Here is a 16,693-nt window from a genome sequence, read left to right on the forward strand (position 1 = left end):
ATGGGGCTAACTGTTTACTTCCTTTTATCCCTGTTTGAGGTTGTAAGCATCTGCCATGTAGACTGCAGCTACTAGCTGCATAAGGAAGCAAACATTTGTTGCCATCTAGCATTTTTGGCTGGGGACCTCCAAGCTTTTAACCAAGATCTATATCCTGCTTGCATCCTCCCAATTGTGGTTTCCATTAACTCCACTGGGCCCCCCGTCCCCTTAGCTTTCCGAATGTCCCTTCTCATATATCTTTTGGCATCACAGATCCCTATGTCAAAGACATTCAAGTGCTTAGAGGAAATGGTGGGGAGTCCTCTCGCCCTTGTTGCCACCTTGGACGTTAGCTGTTTTAGGCATCCTCCATTTTGTTCACACCAAATTGCGAGAAAGCTACGAGCTGAAAAGTAGAGATCTGACTCACCAGTCTGGATGCATGTGCAATATTACTGTGGGTCCTGTAAGGAACTCATGGTGGCAACAGTAAAGACAGACACAAGTGATCACAGATCAAGGGTGTTTATTAAACTGCAAAGGTAGGTGGAAAAAACACCTAATCTAAACCTAAATCTAAGATGGGTGCAAGCTTCGACCATCAAATAATAATAAGGCAGTCCTAGTGGCGTCTTGTCAAATAAAAGGGCATATACTAAGTAAAACCTATTGCCAATCCTTACGCTAAATACAAAAGAAGTGTGGGATAATGTTCATAAGAAAGAAGGAAGTGTTCACAAATAATAGGTCAGGATGCAGTGGTAAGGGTCTCCCTTCCCCACTTTTTAAGCCTGGGACAAGGTAGGATTCCGGAGCACAGCACACGCTCGAGCTTTCCCAGCACGAGCCAACAGTTCCGCTTTCGGGTATCAGGGCCTTCGGTCGTTAAGTCTCTTTTCTATATAAAGCCTGTTTCCGCCGTGGACCTGATCTATTCAAAATAGTAAACAAAAGTTCCTTTCTACTTGCACGTTGGGCGATGCCTTTTCACCCTTGAATCCCCCTCTCTCAGGCTAAGACCCTTCTCGAATGTTAGCCTGCCTCCGCCGGGTTCACTATGGCTTTCAACACAATGTTGTTGGTGACATTCGCAAATCTTAATGTCTTTTTGTACAGTTCACTGTGGACATCCCTTGCCCTGGATCACTGTTGTCAACACACTGTATTTCGGGACTTTAGACCTCATCCCCTCTTTATTGGCATCCGTCTTACGGGTTCACTCTTGCCAATATTGTCAATCGTGCCTTTCTCATTCAACTCTTACGATGCAGGATTCACTTCCCTTAGCTTTACAATCATCTGCGGTCAAAGACTTTCCACTGTATAGAGGGTTTTACAAGACCCCTGTATGACCGCTTTGACCCTCTTCTTGCCTTTCCCAAGGCCTTCTGGTAATGGTAGTTTCAACTATAGGGTAATCGCCCAGGTTTCCTGAGTGAGCATTCATGTGGTGTTGGACTCCTGTTGCTGGTTTTCCCTCTTTTTAATATCAACAGTTCTTTGTAACTTTTCATAGTTCAATTAGCCATTTGCTACTTTTGGTTCAACACAGTTCTGTTTCTTATCGGCACTCCCCTCGACTCACCGGCTGTGATGAACTGCTTGGCTTTCTTCTATCTGTAGTCAAGGTTGATACCACGGAGACAAGCGTCTCTCTCCCTGGCTTGGTTATCACCAGAGGAGGGTCACGTGTACCGTTGACATCTGCTGCATTACACGCTGGCTATTGTTCGCGGTCTTTCGATTCAGGCTGTGCTCGGAAAGGGCAAGGTCGCTTCTCTCCTTGTCACCCTCTCGGTTTGCGCTGTCTTTCTCCTCCTCTTGAGCTGCCTTGCTGAGTTAGCTCTCACATCGTGCGTACTGCCTTGCTCGTATTGTGCTCTTGTGCTCCACCTTTTATCGCTGTGGGAAAGGGAAAGGGCCGTCAGGTTGTGTGATTCTGGTCAAATGCCTTACTCTGCCTGACCCTTGTGTTGGGACAAGTCTGGTAGAAGGCACTGGTGCTTGTCCGTCATCTTTCGCGGTGTGCAAAAGTGTTCATGTCGGAAAATGGGGAGGGGAGTAGAGTATTTGAGCATTCAACGTAGTAGGCTGGGGAAAAGGTGTTATAAGAAGGAGGATACCGCATCTCACCGTCGGTGTCCAACTTCTACTCCCCAAGGGACCCCCATCCACGTGATCATCCCTCACTGGTCCACCCCTAGGAACTGGATCCAAAGTGATGGCTGTGTCCTGGCCACCTGGATGACATATCCCCGGGGACTAGTCAGGGAGACACCTTCAGTTTTTTCATAGTCCACTGCAGGGAATTACCTGCATGATTGGCTACCATGCCCCCTCTGTCTTCATCTCTCGTTGGTGCCCCCGGGATTAAAACCAACAGTACTATAATGGAATGGTCACTATACTCAGTATTGTGCATCTCAAGGGAATCTACCAGCTTGGCACAGGTGTTGCTTGTAAGGAAGTCATCCAGGGTTGATGCATTTTTGCTCAGGCGCCAGGTACACTGACCTGGGCAATCCCCAGTTACTCTGCCATTGAGCATAATCATTAAGATATACTTGTGGCTCCGGGTAGATGACCAAGTACCCATTGTCAGCCAAAAGTGTTTGTGGCTGGTGGTATTCCAGCTGCCAACTTCAAGGATAATTTGCATTCAACCAATTGTTTCATCAAAAACCTTTTGAACAATTCCCACCCTTTAGCATTATCCACAGAATCTTCAGGCAGGTTTTGCAGTCCGGATTTAACTGGTACCAAACTATTGGCTTTTCCAACCTGCATCGGTTGGGTGAGGGCGACTCTAACTGAGGGCAGACATGAGAACGACAATAAACTACATATCCCATGCTGAGAATAGAAGCCTTGTGTGCACAAAGGAGAAGTGGCACTTCTGGGGCCACACAATGGATTCTAGAAAAATTACCCCCATCTGTTTTTACAGGTTCCACAAAGCTAAAATCACTTGTCGTTAGCACTCTCAAAGCCAAAAACATTTTAAAGAGGGAAAGTAGTTCCGTTCCGTTTGTCCATCTCTCCATAAATGTCAATGGTCCTCGCCCAGTCGTGAAGGGTAGTGGATCCACTTCGCAGGCCATATTTTATGTCAGCTTCACAGCAGGTACAGGACTTGTGACAGTCCCAACAGGGGCCATCTGTGCAGGTTCCATCTGGACCACCAGTAGCAGAACCGCCGCATTAACTCTAGCTACCACCATCACTGCAGCACCGTCACCTACCAGCCAACTAGTTAGGGTGCCTGTAGAGCTGCGTAAATGCCTCTGTGGTCTAGTAATTGCTTTCTTTGCTTTCTTAGCTATCGTTGGCTGATCAACGATTGTTGTAGATTTCAGTGGTTCAATAATGGGGAAGATGTGCGCTTTGGGGCTTTTATTGAGAACCATTGCCCCCCCGTTTCTCGGCACATGTCGCCAAACGCTTTTCCTTGCTGGACATGTATAAGGAGAGGTCTATGTTTGACGCTTGCACCACCTGGCAATTGTGCAAGATGTTACCTTCTTTTAGACCATCATGTTTTTGGGTAGAGGCACCAGTAGCTATGGTCACCAGGTCTTGAGTTTCCAGGCTCTTAGTCCCCAGGCCTTTGAGCCTCTGATCAATGGATACAACAGCCTTGCCTTGTTTCTGGACCTCTTCAAGGATGACCCTGCAGAGTTTGAGGAAGACTTTAACCGCATAGTTGATCACTCCTGTAGAGGTCTTAGTTGACCTAGCCACATCCCTTCCCACACTACTGATGGACCCATTTTGGCCAGACACTTGGCCAGATTGCTCCCCTAGGCTGGAGGTCAGATAAATATTGGGTGAGGCTGATAAAGGCTGCCCTGACCCATGTATAGAGGCAGGGACTGGGTGTACCAACACCGAAAAAGCCTTGTTTGTAACATGCAAAGTCTCAGTACTTTGCGCTTGGGGAATATTCTCCAGACTTGCTGCCACTGTACCCTGCAGTGAATAACAAAGAGCAAGTAGGGAGTAATAATCGATGTCCCCAAAATCAGAATTACAACCCCTGATGGTTCTGGTCGTAGAAGGCTCGCCCTCTTTCTGTGTATTACCAAAACTGAGACCCTCGTGTTCGGGTAGGTAATAGACAGTTATTTTTCCAAGGGTTGAAATTTTAGGCAGTTCACAGGATACTGCTGGATCTTGCACTGGTGTCTTAAGCTTGTTAACCGACTCTATACCTTCATGAATCGCAGCTCTGCTACAGGTGCCTGTTTTTCCGTATGGCTTTCATTTTCGCAAATTGTAATTACGAGTTTTGTTAACAACTTTGCCAAGCATGTTTTGGGAGAGAAATCCTCCTTTCAGGTGGTGGTTGTATTTCTGCCAGAAAGAGTTACTCCTGGCCAAAAAAAAACTCCACCCCACTGCCTACTGGTATAGGCCGGAACCCGCACATCATACTCATCATAGGTAAAGGAGAACCACTGTGGGCCCCGGGCCAGAGCACAGAGTTGAAAAGTATCAAGTTGAAAGGTATCAAAGGCAGCAAGGTTCCTACAGGTCTTCAGTATGGCCTATAACTTGCAAAGTGGTATAGAGAAAGTTAGCGCTGTGTTGCTGGCTGTACAGCACAAGTCTTTTGCATGAGAAACCGTTCCAATAGTATCAATGGAGTCTTGTACTTACTTTCTTGTCATGTGTAGGAGAATTATCCTTTAAAATATCCCAGCATGCCAAGGTCGTTTGTTCTGCAGCCTCTTGGCTCCATGGTTCTCCATGCCACACCGGAACGCAACAAAATATTTTCAAACACTTTGCGACACTTAGCATCAGCCTGGGAGTTTTTAAGAGCAAGTCCTTAAAGCTGCAGCAGCGCAATTTCTCCAGCGCCTTCCCAGACAAGAAAATACGTGTTGATTGGAGCACAACACGCCAGCAATGAAACACAATGAAACAATTCTGGACATATTGGGACGCTTCGAGTCAGCCCAGGGGTTTTTAAGAGCAAATTCCTAAAGCTGCAGCAGTGCAATTTCTCCAGTGCCTTCCCGGACAAGAAAATAGGTGTTGATTGTAGCACACCACGCCAGCAATGAAACACAATGAAACACTTTGCGACACTTCGCGTCAGCTAGGGGGGGGGGGGGGGCAGGGATTGGGGGTTTACGAGTGAAACCTTAAAGTTGCAGCAGTGCAATTTCTCTAGCACCTTCCAGACAAGAAAATTGTTGTTGGTTGTAGCCCACCACGCCAGCAATGAAAAACAACAAAACACTTCCGGACACTTTGCAATGTAATTGACAATGTAACAAGGGACCAGCGTGCCTCCTGGCTCCCTTCTTTGGACTACTCTTCTTTGCTGGAAACAGGGGTCGTTATCCACACTTCTTCCGGATGCTCCATCACATAGACCCTCTGCGTCTCTGCGTCCTTGTTTCTCCCAGCTAGTCCTGGGAAGCCATGGCTCCTCTGCTCTCCTCCCAACTCGCTCTGTTTGCTGATTGTTATTGTCCCTTTTATACTCTCCTGAAGACTTGATAGGTTGCAGGTGGGCGTGGTTGATTTCAATTGCCTGATCCTGCCTGCCCGTATTAGTGGGAAATGTCCTATGAAGATGTTGATCTGCCGCTATCTGCATCTTCGTAGGCCTAGTACTACAGTGGTGTTGCTCATAGGAAATCTGTACTACTCTTGATTTCCTCTTCTTCGTCACAGTACTTGAGTGGTACTGGGGGTGGGAGAAGATCATGTGTCTTAATACATTATATAAAGGCTGATGGTGGTTGAGTAGGTCACTGTCAAGAAAGGGAGGATATCATGTTTCACCCTCAGGTATTCCCTCTCCAATACCCAGGTGATCCTCCCTCGCTTGACCGCCCCTAGGTTAGGGATCCAAAAGTTATGGCCCTCCCCTGCCCACCTGTGTAGAAGATCCCTGGTGAGAAGGCCGGGAAAGACCCTTAGGTTTTTCACCCCAGCCTGCTGGGGCATTAGTGCCCACAGACGACTGCCCTATGTAGCAGGCATTCTGGAGATGCAACTTAACTTGTATTTTGCAAGGGGCAACACTAGACGAAACAGAGTGAAAAACAGCTGATGGTGGGTCATCGTGCCAAGGTAGCCAGTCTTGTACTCTCCAATTGAAATGTCTGTAGACAGCCCAAAGTGAAAGGTTACTGGAATGAATAATGCCAATGAGTGTGCCTGTCTGCCCTGCATATTATGTATGTGCATTTCCCAGTAGCAAATATGATGCAGCAGATCAAGTTTGTATCACTAGTTTGACATGTATGGCCTGTATGTGGTTATCAGTTGATGCATGACTAACACATGCTTTGTTTCTCACATCACTGTTGACGACACTCACACAAACATTGCTCTGTCTGTGTCCATGAGACATACATACTCGTGCTGACATATGGATTCTGTTTCATGTGGAATGACATGGCAGCAAAATCGCCCACTCAGATGTGGCATGAGGCATCTGTTGCTCCTTGTGTCATGAGATTTGAATATGATGAAGTGCTGGATCTCAGTCTGAGTATGCCCCGTAAACAATACTGACACATCTTTGTAGGATGCCGCTCATAGATAGGGACTGAAGCCTCAACAAAATCAGTGATACAGGAGGCATGAATGTAGGGAAAGGATGTTGCACCTACATACGATTCCCAGTTCATGAGTGCACTTTAGCAGTATGAATTACAAAAGTTGCTCTTGACGTGTTGTATGGAGTCCACCCTTACAGTGACACTGCCAACTCACCATTATGCATGCCTCATGGGTGATACGTGCCCAACAAACCAGGACCATGGTTCGACTCACAGTGCTGGCATTAGCCTCTCAAGTAAGTGCTGGCCTGCAGACATTCTATACCATGCTGTAGCGGTGTGGTAGGTATGTTTGGTACAGTGGAGTGTTGCATTTGTGGTGATTTGTGTGATTGATTCATAAGATTGTGTGTGGGTACAGTATGGCGGCACACTCATTGTAGCCTCATATACCAATGGTCACAGTGCTCTGTTGTATGTATAATTTACACAGAGCTGGCTGAAGGGACTACTGAGTTATGCGGTCACGCTGTGATGCCGAGCCAAGACAAACATCGTGCAGTGTCACTGCACATTGCGTGACATGACAGCACCATGACAGTGCCAGCTGGTAGATCTGGTGTCATCATTGACGTGACACATCAGACGTCAGACATCAGTCTGTCCACATATTTTGTCCATTTTGCCCATATTCTGCCCAGGACAGGGAGGGCATGATGGCAATGGTTGTGATTTTGCCTGCCCACTCATCATTTCTGCACACATATCACGTCATTGACTGTACATAGACTGCGGTCTGCACAATGACACAATGGTCCCTGCTGTCCAAAACAAGGTGCAAAGTCACATTTTGGAGACAACTCACAGTGATTACCATGTTGGGAGGACGGAGAGGAAGTAGATGACGAGGGAATGCATGTCTGCCAGCTCCCAAAGCCTCCACTGGAGTACTTTGTCAAGCACATCAGATTTTGCCTTCCTCAGGCATGCATAATGTGTGGCAATGTAGTGAAATGTGTGAACAGTCTTCATGTGGATATCGACATGACATGGTTCTCAAGTACATACTTGTAATCACATGTCTGTCATATTTTCTTCTTGTTAGTATATTTTGATTTAGCTGGCTAACTGATGCTATGTGTTGGCCTTCAGCATTACAGGGAAACGTGCAGTTCTTCTCCTGGGGCTGTGTACTCAAATGCCTGTTGTATGGACCTTCAGTCATGAGTAGGCCACATTTGTACAGCTATGTGCACACTAACTGCATGGGCAAGACACAGGGGGTATATGTCGACAAAAGCCATATATCTGTGTAGCATGAACACAGCATGTGGCTTTGAGGCTTTCAAATGCATTTAGGCCGCAACAGCTTCTGTTTATTTCTGCTAGTGACTCACCAGGGAGCCAAGAACCAGAACAGCAAGTGTCCCAAGGAACAACTTACAAAGCAGCTAAGGACCGCAGGAGAGTGGCTCACCGGAGCAATCAAGAACCTGAGGGGCAATGGAGGCAACCAAGGACAAGAGGGGTGATCACGGAGCGTTGCTTTTACCTTAGTTTTACTAAGGTACATTTATAGTGTTGGTTACTAGGTGGCACTTAACCCACAGCTATTGCACTCGAATATGGGCAGGCGGAAGATGATATGCGAAAAATGACAAACAGATTGAGGGTGATGTTTGTTAATGTAACGACCCATTGACTGCCCAAGCCATTGTAATCCTTGTGGTCATTCCCAGTCACTATCCGCCCCTCTATGCCTAAAACACATCCTTCTGGGATCACTTTGAGCTGGGTTTTTCAAGCAGTAGCATCAAATGGTGGCCTGCCACTGTTATTTCTAAGTGCATTGATGACAGTTTATATATTAATTGCAGCTGCACATGTGCTACTGGTTTAATAAAATGCCTTGACAAAGTTAGACTTCAGCCACTTGATTTATAGCTAGTCCTTGCACTGAGGTCCTGTTTAAAGAAGCATTGACAAAGTCAACAGATTTAGCGTGTGTATTAGTATTAGGCATATGCCAGGCACTATAAGAATATGTCTAGGTAATCACACCGTTTTCCAACTGGTGGAACTTATGTCGAAGTAGTAATGATATTGCAGTTTCTTACAAATGTCTATCCCCTGCACACACACAAGCACACTGTTGTCTGTGCCAATGTTTGAACTCAATTGAAGTGGCTGCAGCAATATGATTGCTGGCAACTTCAAAGTGCGTCGAGTTTAAGGTGCGGGTTTGCCTGAAGTATTGAATTTCGGTTTTGCACAATTATTGTTATTTTTAAACAAAATCATTTATTAAGAGTAAAGGATACTGTAATCATTTGTAATGAACAGTGATAGCTTGTGCCTTGCTATGCCAAATGACATGTTTACCTATTAACACTGTTAAGAACCGTGCACATTTCTAATTTGATGCCGATCACAATATGCGTAAGCTATGCTTGTGGTTGTGTGTTTTAGTGTAAATTATGAGTGACAGAGAACACTAATAAACATGTTCTAAAGAGATGTGTGTATAATAGTATGATGTTTAATTTGCACGCATAGTGGGATCAAAGATTTCAATTAATCGTTTTGACATTGGAATCTGGTGACATTTTGTTTTCATTATTCCAGGTAATGTCTAATCTAGCAACAATGCAACAGTGCCAACGAAAATTACGAACCAAAAGTGAAGACCCGTCCTGCCCCGCCCCTTCCCAACTCCTCACCCAAACCTTCCACCATACCTCTCCTTCCTTTTTGGATGCAGCCAGAGAACCCCTTGTTCCTTTTTTCCACTAGTTCCATCACTACCCATGACTATCATTTGGCGTTACTAACACTGCATGTTCTCACTTTAGTAACAACCCGAATAATGCAAAAAAAGGCCTTACTGTATACTCAGATTGTTACATTGTCGCTTTTTTTTGGGCAGGGGCCCCGCCTCTGAGTGACCATGTAGTGGTATCGTGGCCTTGGATATCAACATGACATGTTTCAAGATAAATAGAGGCATTAACAGGGAAATGTAATATGGGCATTCACCTGGGTTGCAAGTAGCAAACACCACGCCGTTATTGGAGCTGGATCACGTGATATGATATATTATATGCCATTAACATCGTGGGTAATGGTTATTATTTTTACAAGTAAAATGGCAAATTTTTCCAGACTGAGAAAGTGTTCCTCTAATGAGCAGGGGCTGCCGGTGTTTTTGTTTTTTCTATTAAGCAGTGCTAAAGCGCAAGTTATAAGCCAACACTCTTGCATTAGAGTTCAGCTAGGGAGAAATGGCATATGAGGTGGGACACAAGACCGCTCAGTGTGTTTGTTCACTATTACTGTTTTTTTCATGAGGACGCTCTCTGAGCACTCCTTTTGATCCCGCTGGTCCTTAACACTGCTGCTGGATCTTACTGATAGCTGTGTGGGTCTGACATCAAACAGATGATGAATGGTCCTCTTAGTTTGAGTTGAACTTGTTAAATCCCCAATTAATATACACAGGGACAAGGAAGATAGGAGGAGGATGTAAGGTCATGATTACTTACCGGTAATCTTCACTATTCTGAGTACTCATCTTCCTCATCACGGTCACTTTCTCCCCCTCCCCCCCCCTCATTCACATGCTTTGAACTAAGATCAAGCTTCACACTTAAAGGCTCAGGATGGAGCAGACCCGGTATAGATAACCCACCCTCCGGGTGTGAGTAGCGCTACAAAGAAGAAAAAAATAGGATTTAAAATTTAAAAGCCACACCACTCAATTAGTATAGACTGGGATCCAGAAGATGAGGACTAAGAGTAATCAATATTACCAGTAAGCAATCGTGGAAAAATGGCAGATAACTGCTCAGGATATACTTTCTTTCCAAAATCACAAGGCTGCTCTAGAATAATGCTTTCACTTTCCAGTGCTGAATTCTTCCATTCTTCTCCATGACTGAAAGACACATAGTCATAATCTGCTGTTCACCAAAGATCACAGAGCTGCATCGCATTAAATCTCTTCACCTCATGTGCTGTTTATTTTTCATCCTGCCCCATGGAAACCAGGAACCTTGTACTGCTTGACCATTATCATAAGGATGTATTAAGATGAATTCTTAAATCTCCCAGTACCAATTGTTTTCTTTCCACTGTGTGGAATTCCAGGCTCACAAAACTCTTATTGCCAAAGAACACAAATGTATACCGCGAAGAGTCTCTCTAGCTCCTAAATCTGTTTTATCTCTTTCCTCCTCGTGAAGCACAAGAAGTAAAAGTCTTTGGTTGTGGCTTGGGATAACACGGCTGCTCTACAATTAATTCCACCATCTACAAATGCTGATTGCTTCTCTCTCCCTTCAATGAAAGAAGAGCTCCGAATATACCAATTGGCCAACATCACAAGGCAATTCCTGCTATATGCAACAACTAATTCTCCCCAACACCATTTTATTGCAGTGTCAATCTAATACTTTGTTTTAGATGCAACACAAAATTGAACTTTTCATTGCAAAGGATATGATATGGTATGATATGATAAGTAATTTATAACGCGCCTGTAGACAAGTGTTTCTAGGCACAACAAGACAAGTAAGGGGAAACAAGGGAGGGCAGAGCAAATGATCTTACTAGGCTTGGGTCATTTCGATCATGTAAGTGCTGGGGATATGGGAGAGGAGAAGTGCCAGGGGTAGTGACCCCCTCTCGCCCCCCACCCCCACCAGTTAAAAAATAGATTTTTTATTCCCGGTATTATTTCATTCACTAATTTTTGATTAGTTGTAATCAAATGTAGCCGTGTGGTCCTTGGCCCCAGACCGCCTTGTGGACAATGTAGAGGGTCTTGAACTTGATCCTTGCAGCCACCGGGAGCAAGTCCAGAGATTTAAGGGCTGGAGAGATATGATCCCTGGGTTTGAGGCCAATGACAAGTCTCACACTCCTGTTCTGGATTAGTTTCAGACGGTGAAAAGTAGAGGCAGGTAGATTTAGAAAGAGGCTGTTGCCAAGAGAGAACCCGGGCTCTGGAGACAGTGAGCCTCTGGGGGAAGTGAGAAAAGGAAGAATACCTCTAAGGAGGTGCAGCTGGTTGTAGGACTTCTTAGAGAGGTCCGTGATGTGAGGAGAGAGTGGAGTGTTAGAATCCCACGTCTCTTGAACAAGTTGTGTAGCCGTGGAATTCCTCAAGATAATACAACCCTTGGGTGAACAAAAAAGGAAACACACCAAGGATGACATTAACCAGAAGATGGAGACAGTTGAATCCGTGGACTGCTCTTCGGAAGTTCTGGATGATGGACTGTACATGTCAAGTACCTGCAGACAAGTTATACAGATATCACGTTTGCCCTTATACACTTCCGATAAACAAGAACAAAAGTAATCTAATCTGTGAGGGATGTAAAATATACAAAACCCAAGAAAATTGTATTGAGGATAACAAGAGAAGTAACCTTAATAGACAGTGACCAAGAACAATAACTCAAGTACTCAGATATACAATTTCTATGGTTCCACACTTCTCTTACCGTGATGATGTCTTGAAGTGCTAACTCTGGCCTGCCAAACACTAAACTCGACTGCACAAGGACGCGTATCAACTGAGATGGTAAGTCTCTAGTCCAGGGTACCACCGGAACCGACGGCACGTGGACATCTAACCCTGAGGTGGCGAGTTCCAGTCCAATCTGCCACCGGAACCGACGGCACAAGGACGCCTATAAGTTGACGAAGTCCAGGTGCAAACCAGAGGTGACAATGGTAGTTGACTGTCTTTGATTCCCAAAAGGCCCAAAGCAGGATTCTGTGGAGGTCGTTGAAGGGAACAAGATGAGATCCAGAGGTCCCAGATGGATAACAACAGTCCCTAATGTAGAATAGAACACTTGTGTCCAGAGTAAGAGGTAAGTCTGATTTTCCGAGTACAGGAATCAAAGGGGAGATGAACACAGAAGACATTGGAAAAAAGAAACCATCCAAAAACACAACTAAACAGAACTGAGGACCACCATACAGTGTGAACAAAAAACAAGACAATGGCTGGAGAGTGGAGTATATATTTTTTTTTATTTGATTTGGCTGAATTTAATCAACCTTTGAAAATTAAAAATTTCCAATATTACACATATTGCAATGTGAACAAAAAACAAGACAATGGCTGGAGAGTGGAGTATATATATATATTTTTTTATTTGATTTGGCTGAATTTAATCAACCTTTAAAAATAAAAAATTTCCAATATTACACATATTGCAGTTTACAATTTACAATTTTCAATTTTCTAATTACATATTGATATAACACATATTACAATTCATGGGTATCTTTAACGTACATGAAAAAAACTAAATAAACCAAAACTAAAACCAGAAGACATATCTATCCCTAATCATTTTCCACTTAATTGAAAACATCAACATTTCAAAGATTAGCTTGAACTTCGATAAAATATGAGAATATATCATCTCAACCCATCATTTTTTTAAAATGACACCAACAACAATCTATAAAACCAACACACGCAGAAAAGATAGATATTCTTAATCCATCAAATATATCAAACAATTTGCTGGATAAGCCCAGCCTGTAGCCAACAACACTGTACGATATTTAAAAATCTGTGTTCTTTTATAAATTTAGGCACTCCAAACAATTTATTGTGGCAATCTGAATTGACATATACATGGAACTGAGTATCACCGCCCAACATTGCAATGGTTTCAATCCACCCAAGTACTTACAATGACGTGCAAAATTTACCTCTTTTTGATGTTTAAGTGCCTCACATTCCATAATGAGATGAAATAATGTTTCTTTATTCTCATAGATTAAACAGAATCGACAAACATTAAATGAATCTGATAACAATTTACGTTTCACCTGGATATCCTTGGTAATCTAAAGATTGAAACGTAGCCTCAGAATGCCTGCTCTAATTCTAGGAGCTGGAGCTTTGTCGAAATACAGGGGCAATGTCTGCACTTTTTTGGAGGAAACCTGTTGTAATCTGCATCCTTGTACTAGAGGCATTGTTCGTACGTGCTGATCAAATCTTTTTCATAAATCTTTGCCTTAGCCTTGTCCGGATTAGTTAGAAGTAAATCAATCGCCACATCAGGATTAATTAAAATCTGATGGACCCTATTTGTCCAATCTGAAACAAAACTATGTTGTACAGACAGGAGTCTTTAGGATTGCAGCTTGGTTTATACCCCATTGATGTACAATAACCGGATGGTCCATTGCCAGTAGGCATTTTCTAAACAAGGCACATAAGCGCCACTGGTAGAGCCCCTGAAGGGAAACCAACGCCAGCTCATATCTGATCCAGACGATAGGTATGCATGTTGGTAAATTTAATATTATTTTCCAAAATTTCGATTCCCAGCCGTCAAATTGAAAACCTGATTTAATTGGAAAAGTTTCTAACCCATATAACAAAGTCGGGACTATCTTCATGGTCCAAAAGAACCATACAGGTGTAATGGAAAATTTCCCAAATTTATGGAGTAGAATTTTTGCCTGAGATATGGCTGTCGTTAGTTTGCCCTCCACCAGCTCAAAATGAGTGGTAGCGGACAACTTCCCCTAAAAAGATATCCACAAATAAATTTACTCTGGCACAACTTGAAGGGGGATACAATTGATTGTCCAGGTAAATGATTTATAGCCTATTCTTCTCTGAGAAAAGGCTACTATCTGAGTTTTCATAGTATTTACTCTAAGCTCTTTTTTTGTATATATGTGTTGAAAGCTGAAAGTAAATTTTGTAGCCCCAGTTGAGTCTTAGAGATCAACACTAAATCATCAGCATACATCAGAGCTTTTATCTGATGTGTATTAAACTTAGGTGAATCTGAGCTGATTTTATCAAAAGTGTCCCTGACATCATGGATAAAATAATTAAACACAGCTGATGCCAGGAGACAACCTTGTTTAAGGCCTCGTGCAGTAGGAATAGAATCCGACAAAGAGTCATCCAAAGAAAGCCTAATGCGCACCGAGGTATTCGAATGGAGAGCTTGGATAACATCACTCATTGTCGTAGGGGCAGTGATCACATCTAAATTTATCTAAAAGAAGACCACAAGAGATTGAGTCAAAAGCCGAGTGGAGATCCACAAATGCAAAAAAAGACTGTTTGCCCTGTGCCCTGTCATTGTGCTTCAATTTCATTGAGACTTAATAAGTTAATATGTGTACCAAGACCAGGTACAAATCCTGTCTGATGTGGATCAGGCAAATTATTTGCGACTGTCCATGGATTAAAGTCACGCAAGATTAATTTTGAAAAGATCTTGCCTGGGGCATCTAATAATGCAATTGAACGATAATTTTGCGCAAGGGTTCGATCTCCTTTCTTGGATATAGGGATAATAATAGATGTTTTAAAAGATATGGCAATTGTATGAGTGACTAATACATGTTGAAAAATCTTAAATAAAATATGTGCCCATTCATATGAGTGAGTTTTAAGCATCACATTATGCAGACCATCTGGACACGCCGCTCTAGAAGAGCTAGCATTCATAATCAACATTTGCAGTAAGTCCAACGAAAAATCTAGGGAGCACCTGCTTCCAGATTGGTGCAGTTGTGATTTAGCATAATTATCATCAGCATATAGCTCGGTGCAAAATTTAACCCACTCTGATTCTTGAACACCATTAAATCTTTAAATGAAGTCTGCAAATGAGAATTTCCCCCACGAGTTTCAACTGGCTATTTTTAAGATTGGGATAAACCCAAGAATTGATGGTTAATTATAAGCCTGGTCATAAATGGCAGGCCATTAAGAAGCTGGAACTTGGCCTCGCATGTAAATGTTTGATTTTGGAATGTCACGTTGAGTACTCATGGGCAAACGCTCAGGATCCGGGGCAATGAGAAAGCCCATTTCAAATAGTGTCATTTTTGCTTGCCAATTAGTGTACATTACCACTCCCGATGGAACCCACAATCTCACTAAAGAAGAAGAAATATATTAGATGAATTCTATGAATTGTAACTGCTCAATGGAGTATAATAACAGGGGTCAGTTTTCTTGCCAAAAATAAAGCCGACAGAGGAAAAGACAAGAAGCGTAGCCAAGGGTTGATAACCAGCGGGCGAGAACAAGACCGGCAAGGAGGCAGCAAAGGCAGTCCGAATAACGTAGCTGATGTTCGGTAATCTGCAAGCAAGAACAAATCCAACAAGGAAGCAGCATAGACAAAATTCCAAAAAGGCGAATTCCGAGGTCAAAGAAACGAGGCAAAAAACAGGATACTGGCAACAAGAACGAAGCTCAATCAGAAGCACCGTTCAATGGTTCTGGGTTCATTTACATACCCGTAGTCACGTGTGCTAGCCAAGCCGTACACGTCATCCACGCAAAGCACAGCGTTGCCTTAGTCGCCATGACAACCGACAGCGCTCGAACAGACGAGAGCGTGTTAAAGGGAACAAACCCTTTGTCTAGGAAACAGGAAACAGGCCTAGGAAACAGGCCGTGGAGAATACCGCCACCTACTAACAAGCTGCAGCTTGCTCATATTGGACGAGTTCCTACTGTGAACCGGATGTGAGGTCCTAAGCAAGTGTGCCCGATTCCTGACAGGAGTCAAAGATAATAGGTTTCTTGCCTAGCAGGGAGGCGCAGGGAGAGGACCCAAGAATGGTGCAAGAGGGAAAGAGGAAAAGCAGGAGCAGTGGTCCCAATGAGAAGGATCTCAGTCTTACTGGCATTAAGGCAGAGATCATTGGAAGTGCACCATTCCTGAATCGCGGATAGAAAGTTAGGAATGCGCGAGAGAGAAGAGGAGGCTGAGGGGAGCCTGAAGGAAAGCTGAGTGTCATCCGCATAACACTGGCCGTTAGAAGAGAAGGCAGAGATGAGGTGGCCCAGAGGTGCCAAGTAAATGTTGAAAAGCCAAGGTGAGAGGTTAGAGACCTCGGGAACACCACATGTGGTGAGAGAGGTGCTGGAGAGAAAATACCCCAGGTTAGTTGTGAAATGTTAGTACTCTTCTCCAGTCTAATTTAACTCTTACTATAATTGATGGTTGATATTTATGTGAGGTTTTACGAATCAAATTTGCATTACATCGCGGTTCAACTTACCCGATACAATGTTTCATGTCAACCTGTGTTATCCAGTTTCATAATTACATCAAAACTAATTTCAAATGTGTGTATGATTATGGTGTACAAAAGAGAGGGTGTGTGTG

The sequence above is a fragment of the Ambystoma mexicanum genome, chromosome 5q (assembly GCF_040938575.1).
Source record: "Ambystoma mexicanum isolate Mex_15411 chromosome 5q, UKY_AmexF1_1, whole genome shotgun sequence".
Taxonomy (NCBI): domain Eukaryota; kingdom Metazoa; phylum Chordata; class Amphibia; order Caudata; family Ambystomatidae; genus Ambystoma; species Ambystoma mexicanum.